The sequence below is a fragment of the Triplophysa rosa genome, linkage group LG3 (genome assembly GCF_024868665.1).
Source record: "Triplophysa rosa linkage group LG3, Trosa_1v2, whole genome shotgun sequence".
In the NCBI taxonomy this organism is placed as follows: Eukaryota; Metazoa; Chordata; class Actinopteri; order Cypriniformes; family Nemacheilidae; genus Triplophysa; species Triplophysa rosa.
In genome coordinates, this window is record NC_079892.1 from 16,237,943 (window position 1) to 16,239,396 (window position 1,454).

Here is a 1,454-nt window from a genome sequence, read left to right on the forward strand (position 1 = left end):
GAAACTTGCATCACGCGCACTGTACGCTGTCCCTCGCACACCTGTAAAAAGGGAACTATTCTTCAGCCATTAAGGCACGGGTATAGTTAACTTTCCGCGTCCATCTCGCGCACAAATGCGTCAGAAAAACTTCTTGAGCATACTAAATCGCAGATAAGCACGGATAGACAAGTTTGACACGTCACCTAGTGGACTCGGCTGATTCAACATTTTCTTGTGCATGCACTGTTGTTGAGACTATGCAGACGGGATGTGGCACGGCCACGGGCCCTCCTGATGATGAAAATTACGCCATGCGGGCGGCATGCGGATGCGGGCAGCCAGAGTATACTTTGGGCTTTACGCATCAAATGCATCATAAATAGATTGTTGATGAGTAAATAATGGAATTTTTGGGGTGAGCTATCACTTTAAGAATTGGCTCATTTCAGTTAGATTACGTTTACGTATCTGGCAAACGCTTTGTGTTGTCAGAAATCTGTCTGTGTTGCATTGCTCCAACTTTTGCTCATTTAAACTTTCAGCCTAGGTGAAATAACAGTTTTCTTCTCTTCTCATGTTACCTGAAAGGTGCAGTTTGTAACAATTTTGCAGTAAAATATCCAAAAAGCACTGGGCCAGTGTTATCTATTCTTGTAGCTTTCTTGCAGCTCAGTGGTAAGAGCATTGTTAACAACGCAAGGTTGTGGGTTCGATCCCAGGGGACTGCACATACTTAGAAACAAATGTATAGGATAATGCAATGTAAGTCAAGCATCTGCCAAATGCGTAAATGTAAATATATTGTGTTCAGTACTTACAATATCTCAAATGTTTCCAACTAGTTGTAAATGGTGAGAAAATCGCCATTCTAAACAGTGACACGGGGCTGTGCAGTCGCCTGTCAATGGCGTCATATCCCTGTTCCCCTCTGTTACCGCCTTTACTGACGTAGAAACCGCATGACAACAGTGAAGTTGAGGAAGTAGTGTCTAGCAAGCCACTAACTTGTTTTGAGCAGTCACTTATTTATGGACCACAATTATACGCAACATTTATAAAACTTTATTACTTTACCTCGTCCGCTAACATGATTTCTTGTTCCCGTCTGATTGATGGCCATCAGCGGTGGAGTTGAAGACAACAGATCCCATCATTCCACGCTCCTTCACAGCGTCATCAAGCTACGCCCTTGTTGTTGTTTTGATCGTGCGCCCTCTAGCGGCGGTTCTTCACAAACTGCACCTTTAAGATGAATCTCTTATCATGTATTCCTCATTCATGAGTTGCTTTTACATAAAACTATGTCGGTCAGTTGCTAAATGAACAAGGTTACTGTAAGTAGATACGTGGGCCGTCCTGTTCATATCAAACACAGTCGAATCATGTTTATTATAGTTCAGGTCTGTGTACTGACAGTATTCTCCAGTTGTGTGTTTGTGTTGTTCAGGTGTGTTTGGTGATGAAGTGAAGAT